Source organism: Spinacia oleracea, chromosome 5 (genome assembly GCF_020520425.1).
Source record: "Spinacia oleracea cultivar Varoflay chromosome 5, BTI_SOV_V1, whole genome shotgun sequence".
NCBI lineage: Eukaryota > Viridiplantae > Streptophyta > Magnoliopsida > Caryophyllales > Amaranthaceae > Spinacia > Spinacia oleracea.
This window is the reverse complement of record NC_079491.1, coordinates 19,969,758-19,977,582: the sequence shown is the minus strand read 5'-3', so window position 1 is coordinate 19,977,582 and position 7,825 is coordinate 19,969,758. Positions and strand designations below refer to the sequence as shown.

The following is a 7,825-nucleotide window of genomic DNA, read 5'->3' as shown; positions in this document are numbered from 1 at the left end:
CGCTGCGAAATTCTGAATAAGCCGTTACGTTTTCACACGGGCGATAATGCCTTGATAATTCTCTACGTTTTATATTAAAATGTTGTTTTAGAAAAGAGAGAATTGTCGGGGTGTTACAAAGTGGTATCTAGAAGCTAAGGTTTTACTAAAAAAAAAAATTTTAGGCGCCTAACTATCTAGTTATTTAAAATAATTTCTTAAAAATCGAGATTCTACGTATTATAGTGTTCAAAAATTGGTACTTTTTTTTTGGGGGGCCGATTTCCTTTTACCTTGTTTGAAAGTATACGATATTCCTTATTTACGTTCGAAATCAAATTATTTTTCCAAGTTAAAGTGATACTTTCGACATTTTTATTTTTCTTATTAATTATTATTCAAACAAATAAATAAAAATAATATGAATACATTTTTTTTTAAAAAAAAAAAGAGTTCAATTTTTTTTAAAGTTGTTTCAAGAGTTAGAATTCGTTAATTAGGAAATATAAATATTTTTCGAATTAATAACTTTATTTTCTAATTTATTCGCTACGCATTTCCTTAATTTATTTTACTTTATTTATTTTATATTTTATTTATGTTATTATTCTATGTTATAATTTTATTATATTTTCGTTCTTTTATTTCGTTATATAAATGATTCTAATGCTTTAGTTTATGAGAGATGGGTAGTATAAGAAGGGCATATAAGATAGAATTATATGTGCATTAGTAGCTAGTCAATGATAAGAAATTGATTGTTATGTATGTGCATGTGCTAATTGTTTAAGTGTTACATTTACATGTGCATAAAGAATTGTTTGATTCCACCAAACTTATTGATTATTGAACCTTGTTTATGTTTTGGCTGGAAAATCGTTAGTGAGACTTTGAATTGTTTATTTCAGGAATAAAATGTTTCTTTCCAAGTATACTAACATAGGATCCTTCGAGAAACTTGATATAGAAACCCCTGATATTTACGTGAAGAAAATTGTGTTTGGATGTGAATATTATGCTAAAGTTCAAGGGCAACCTATCTTAATGAGAAAGGATATCATAGCAGCCACTATCATTAATTGCTTACCTAACAAATTTCCATACCTAGAACTCAAGGAAAGGTTTAAAGACATGCATTCTGATAATGGAACTCCAAACTTGGTTAAGTATGGAACTTGGGATGGTAGATGGAAATATGATTCAGAAATTCTGACCACCGTTATTGAAGCAGCAGAAAGTGGGTTTAGAGACGGTAAAATCGTAGGGAGTCATGTTGGGGATTCAGTTACAGAAGAACCTATGGGAATAAGTGTAAATAATGACCTAGAGGAAAATGATGTAGCTGTGGAGAATGAGAATGTAGGTGTTGAGGCAGAGAATCCTAACCCAGCGGCTCATGAGCCAACCATTGAGATCTCTAGTGATTCGAATGCAGAGCTCGAAAGTGAACAGGAGATGGCAAGTGAGCCTAATCAAAATGAAGACATGGGTGAAGATGCAAACCCTGAGGAAGACCCCGATGAAGACCCTGAAGAAGAGTTCGATGATCTTGAGATCTAAATTTCACTCCGCAAGTTTCAAGGGCAATGGATAGGCAAGAGGCCACAAATATTTTGAAGTCATAAATAGTTAATTAGCTCTTTTATGTTTTAAAGAATAAGTAGCAAAGCTACAACTGTTTAAAGTTTAAGTTTATTGAAGTTTGAAATATTCTTTATTATTTTCAAGGATGTAATAAACCTCTATGGAGTTAGCAATAAAAGTTAAAGTTTTCAAGGAATTGTTCTTTATTCTATTTTGAGGATTCCATAATACCCCAACCTCTAGGTAGTACGTCGTGGGTTAATCTTCCTATTGGTTGCATACTCAGTGTGAATTGTGGATCAATTCAATTGCCACAAAAATATTAAATGATTTGAGTACATAAAGGAAGTGAGGGTCAATCTAGATCCTCATGACCAATATGATTCAAAATGATATGCCTTATGTGTAGTGTGCAAATGTCTTTCGTGAATTATTGAGGATGATTATTTTCCAATGATTATTGCATCTTGTAAACGATCGTTGCACCTTCGTAAGCGATTGTCGTGCCTTCGTAAATGATGTGTATTAATGTGAACATTGTTGGTTGAGGCAATCTTTATGGTCAATTCAAGTATTAAATTGTATGGGATAACGTATAGGTGATGTTTCAAACCTAAAGTAGAATATACTAATTGCAGGTCGCGTTCTAGAATGGCCAACAACAATGATCTAGCTGCTGCGATTCGCCTCTTGGCGGAAAAGCTAACCCAGGAGAGAACTGAGCGCCCCGATTCTGCAGGGGAAATGTTTGAAAGACTTTCTAAGGTTAAGCCACCGTATTTCAATGGGCAAGCAGACCCAACCTTCCTGGAAAACTGGATTAGGGAGTTTGAGAAACTATTTGAGGCTGTGAGTTGCCCTGGGAGTATGAGAGTAAGTCAAGCTGTCCTTTATCTGAAAGATGAGGCCGACCTTTGGTGGAAGGAAAATGGAAATAGACTAAGTGCTGTTGAGGGATTCAATTGGAATTCATTCATAGTTGCCTTGAGGGGGAAGTTTTATCCTCCTTTTATGAGAAAGCAGAAGGCTCAGGAGTTCATCAACCTTAGGATGGGGAATATGACTATTGCTGAATACTATAGCAAGTTTATAGCTTTATCGAGGTTTGCACCTGAGGTGGTAGCTACTGAGGAGCTAAAGGCTCAAAGGTTTGAGCAAGGACTGACTGATGAAATTCAATTGGGATTAGGTGGAGAAACATTTACATCCTTAGACATAGTGTATGGGAGAGCTGCCCATATTTATGGTCTGCAGTCTAGAAAGGACAAGAAAACTGTGGTAATTGGGGAAAAGAGAAAAGATTTTAATGATGGGGGTAACCAAGAAAACTTTAAAAGGAATAGAAACGGAAAGGGGAATGGAAATGGAAATTTGCAAGGAGGAAACAATCAAGGGCACCACAACAACTCGAACCAATCTAAGAGAGTGCATCATTGCAAAATGTGCAGTAACAATCACCCTGGTAAGAACTGCAAAGGAGAATTAGTGACCTGCAACTATTGTCAGAAAAGGGGGCATAGAGAGTATGAGTGCTTCACTAAGCACAGAAAGGAACAAAATAGTAATGGAGGTGGAAACCAAGTGAGGTTTAACCAGTCTGGAGGTCAAAATTCAAAGCCTGGAGGGGCACAAAACAATCAAGAAAACTATAATAAGCCTGCAAATGATCACAACAACCCGGATAAGGCTCCAGGAAAGTTGTACATGATGAATCAGAATGAAAATGAACGATCTACCGATATAGATTCTGGTATTTTTCTATTAACTCCGCGCAAGTTAAGCATTATTTAATTCGTGGTGATTTGTTCTTTTGTTTCGTCATCTGTTGTGAAAAGTCTAAAGTTAGTAGTTTTAGTGAAATAGGAATTTTGAGGATAGAATTCGTCGAAAGAGAATTTTAGTTAGCTATTCCCTGAGGTGAGTTACGAGGGCGTAACTCGTTTTCTTTAAGGGGGTAGAATGCGATAGAAATTCGCGCTTTTTACCTATTTTATGGCATTTTTATGCATTTGTATGCTTATTTTAGAAAATTTTACAAGTTTAGGCAAAGCAAATAGACTCTCCGCATAAGAAAAGGTGTTCATGAGTAACACAAACAGCTTTGAGTTGGCAAAAGAGTGCACATAGGTGGCACAAGTACTTCTCTAGTGAGAATAAGTTAAAAGCTTTTGGGGAAAATGTGGGAAATTTCGTGTCAAGTTTCGGGACGAAACTTCTTTTAAGAGGGGTAGATTGTAATCCCCCGTAAATTTATAAATTTTATTAATATATTTTAACGTATAGTTATTTATATTTTAATAGAATTTACTAATTTAAATAATAAGTATATAATTAACGTATATTTATTTTATTTAAAGTACGTTCTAAATAATTAACGATTTTTGAACTTTATTATATTTATATATTTAATGTATATTTAATTTAATTTAAATATATTCTAAATATTTCAACGGTTTATGAAATTCAAATAATTTTAGAATTTGATGTTGAAAAGAATTTGAATTACGAAAACACGATTGAAATTAGAAAACAATCTTAAGCGGTGTTGAATTCAAATACCAAACGTAATTCTAATCCTAGCCCAAGTTAGCAAAGCCCAAAATAAGTAAACCCACATCCCTTACCCATATTCCAAATTCATGTAAAACTCTCAATCCTCTCCTCTCCTTCACGTGAAAAGAAAAAGCAGAAAAACCCTCAAACCCTCTTCAAGAATTCACGTGAACTCTCACACCTTAGTGCTCCCCTTGTCGCCGCCGTCCAGCCACCCACGCCGGACCACCGTCGTCCCTCGCCAGCCGCCGGTAATCTCCTTTCTCCCTTCTCCCTCTCTTGCTTCGTCCTTCTTTCTTCTCCTTAGTTTTATTGCTCTCCTCCTCACTCGTTTCTGTTGGTGGCAGCCACGCACAACCACCGAGCACCGCCTTCTACACTCGTCGTTCCCCTCCACGCTGCGCCGCCCACCTGCAGCGCCTGTCCAAGCCGGCAACTCCCCCTCCTCCTCCTTGGATTCGGTTTCCACTCTCTCCCCCCTAATCGCAGTGCTTTTGGTTCGACCATCAACCACCAGCAACCACCCGTGCCGACACCTGACCCGACCAGCGCCACCTCTGCTAGCCGCCGCTGTCCCCGCCGTGCCCTAGTCACCGCCGGCCAGCACTCCTCCTCCCCTTTTGGTTGACTTTCTTAAACCCTAAGTTATTTAAATGTTTTAATTAAGTTTATTGATTTTTGTTTATGTTTCTAGAATTAAACTATTAATCTTTATAATTAAATTATAATTTTCAGATTTGGTATTGATATTATAAATTAATTATTTTCAGTTTTGGTTGATTAATACATAAGTTAGGGTTTAAATTAGTTTAGTGATTTAATTCATGATTTGATTTAATAAATTTATGATTTTTAAGATTTAATTACTAATTCTCAGATTATATGTTGTCGAAATTAATTTAATTATTTTCAGATTTGTTAATTACGTTTAAATTAGGGTTTTAATTAAGTTTTATTAATTTAATTCATGTTTCGTGAATATAAATTATAAGTTTTTATGATTAAGTTAGATTTTCAGATTATATACTATGCTTAATTAATAATTTAATTTTCAGATTACATAATTGAATTGAAATAAGAGTTTTTAATTATTAAAGTGTGAATTTTTAAGGTTTTTAATGATTAAATCATAATAGAATGACTATATATTATTAAAGCTATTATTTGTATGATTCTAAGAATGTTAATTATGTTTTGGAGTAGTTTGAAATTAGTTATATTGCTGAAAATTTAAAGTACGATGTTTGCAAAGAGTTTTCAACGAATTTCAATCACTAATTCAATAATTATGATGCTAGGAAATCAAAGGTTTAAGTTTTGATATTGGGGAATGTTCTAAATATGTTTGGGATGCATTTAGAATGCTTTGTTATGGTTGCCAATGATTAGGAATTGATTTGGGTACGTTTCTTGATTATTATAGGCGGAGAATTCTTTGTGGGTGACTTTTGAATTCGTTAAAGTGGCCTACCAGTTTGTTTACACAAGGTACGTACATACCTGTGTGCTTGGATGTGTGTTGTATTGAGAATATGATGAATATATTTATGAACTTGTTTATGTTGGAATTTCATGTTCAATGTCGTTGAATTAATGCGTTGAGCATAGGACTTTATTTATAAGAATTGAATCATGTTAGCATGGAATATTGATGCAAGCATGTTGGTTTTGTGGAACTTTATATTATTTAATATTGGTTTAGATCTTTATTGATCGTTGTTCCTCTTTAGATTTTCACTACCTTATAAGGGCCGAGGACCTTGTTTGGTAGTTGAACCTTATACCTAATAAAGGTTTTTAAATATGGATAAAGAAAGGATTAAAATAGTTGGAATTGGCTCTTGGTTGAACGTTGTGATCACTGGTTTAATTCAAAGATAAAAGAAGTTGTGTTTACTTGTTGAATATAATATTTATGTTTGATGAGTCATAACCAAGTATTAAAAGTTAAGTCATGTAAAGTGAAAATGAGTAGCAATAGCTTTAGACTGTGCACGTCTAAAGTGACGGACAATCAGGAGTTGGGGTCATGGGTAGCCTATGGCTTTTTCTGGGGCCGGATTGATCACCGGTTCTATTTTTATTTAAAAGTCCCTCGATATCGCAGGTCATTGGGGTTTACGGAGTCGCGCCCGTACCTCGTCTTCCTTAGTGAAGAAGAAGAAGTTTCTAGTAGACAACTCAGTCCATTGACTATTTCAATTAAAATAATGTTAATGATACAAAGGTCTAGTTCAGTCAAGTATAGTCTTCAAGTCAATATATCTTGATTATCCTTGCTTATGTTTTATTTAGTACCATGTTAGGATTGTTCGTTTAATAGAATCATGTTAGGATTATTATTGATTTAGTATGTAGTACTCAGCTTTGCTGATTACGTGCTTTTGCTTGTGCATGTTGATCATGGTTATGCCTTATTGATCCTGTGATGACCCAATCTTTGGTGAGCAGTCTCTAAGGATCAATAAGCATTGTCCATCTGCAGGTTTGAAGATGTTGCATCATTGGGATCGGGAATAGAGAGCTTGTATTTAGTTTTGATTTGCTATGATAACTTGGGTTTGTTTAATTGGACTTTAAACTTGTTAGTTGATTGGTTTTGGGATTAACTATGTAATCGATTATTTATAAACCTAAAGTTAGTTTTATGTTTTCCGCTGCGAAATTCTGAATAAGCCGTTACGTTTTCACACGGGCGATAATGCCTTGATAATTCTCTACGTTTTATATTAAAATGTTGTTTTAGAAAAGAGAGAATTGTCGGGGTGTTACACTGATTCTGTTACTTGTCAGCTAGTTTGTCTGTTTGTGACAACTAGGATATTTATGATTGGCTAGTTGTTTTATTTCCTGTAATATGATTGGTTGGTACAGCTGTGTACTAGCTTACTATATATATTAGGAGTAAGCCTCAATCAATGATTATCACAGAATATTTCCTAAAAGCTGTAATAAGAAAACTTCTCTTTAATACAAGCTTCTGTGCAGCTCCGTTTATGGCTGCTTAAGTTTACTTCCCTTCTTCTTAGCTTCTGCATTTATTGAAGATTTCAATAGGATTATATATGTACAAGACATTAATTAGATATTATGTATGACTCACAAATACTAAAACTCAAAAGGATGAAGAGCACTATTAATAAAACATGATACTACGTACAACACACCACATCCAAGTGAAATAAGCTATTTTCGGATAGTTATTAATTTTTTTTTTGTCAAACTCGCATACCCAAAACACACAACATGTAAACAGTGCTTAAAATAATATTTCATATAGTATTCTACGTACCAAGCAATGCCTTGGCCTAGTGGAAAGGATTCCACCTTCCAACCAAAAGGTTGGGGGTTTAATTCCCCCACTAGAAGCACTTTGAGGGAGGGTTTCCTTTACCGGTAGGGCACTTCATCTTACCTTCAAAAAAAAATATAGTATTCTACTTTCTCTGTTCTTATTTATATGACACAATTGAGTTTTTGACACTATTTATACATGCTCATTTGACTTCCTTTTGTGATTTATGCTTAAGAAAAAACATAGTCGTGTGGGGTTTTATTAGATTCGTCTCATTAAGTACTTTTTAAATATCAAATTTTAATAATTTTTTCTTATCCACAATGGAAGATATTAATGTTTGAAATCATACATTGACAAACGTTGAGTGGTTAAGGGTCTCTTGCTCCTTAACCAAGGTCTCGGGTTCGAGCC

At 34.4% G+C, this 7,825-nt stretch overlaps 1 long non-coding RNA gene across 1 annotated transcript; it reads left to right on the top strand.

The window, feature by feature from the left end:
- The first annotated feature begins 4,024 nt into the window (after positions 1-4,024).
- Positions 4,025-6,771, top strand: LOC130460685 (uncharacterized). Its single transcript, XR_008920666.1, has 4 exons — positions 4,025-4,367; positions 4,464-4,739; positions 5,540-5,604; positions 6,568-6,771. It is a non-coding gene; the product is annotated as an uncharacterized lncRNA (long non-coding RNA).
- The last annotated feature ends 1,054 nt before the right edge of the window (positions 6,772-7,825 follow it).